This window comes from Rhincodon typus, chromosome 27 (assembly GCF_021869965.1).
Source record: "Rhincodon typus isolate 14 chromosome 27, sRhiTyp1.1, whole genome shotgun sequence".
NCBI classification, from domain to species: Eukaryota; Metazoa; Chordata; class Chondrichthyes; order Orectolobiformes; family Rhincodontidae; genus Rhincodon; species Rhincodon typus.
The window spans coordinates 15738210-15738615 of NC_063358.1; positions in this window are offsets into that span (position 1 = coordinate 15738210).

The window sequence follows — 406 nt, forward strand, 5'->3', positions numbered from 1 at the left end:
GGCTAAGCGCTATTTCATTGCAATGTTACTGCACTGTAGTAACACTCTGAATCTCCTTTGACAACATCTTCCAAACCATTATCTCTATCATCTAAAAAGACAGGAGCAGCAGATGAGTGGGAATACCACCACCTGCACATTCCCTTTCATGTGAATTCTGACTCAGAACCGCATTAGGAGAGATAGTGGAAACTGCCGATGCTGGAGAATCTGAGATAACAAGGTGTAGAGCTGGATGAACACAGCAGACCAAGCAGCATCAGAGGAGCAGGAAAGCTGACGTTTCGGGTCTGGACCCTTCTTCAGACCCTTCTTTTCTGAAGAAGGGTCCAGACCCAAAACATCAGCTTTCCTGCTCCTCTGATGCTGCTTGGCCTGCTGTGTTCATCCAGCTCTACATCTTGTT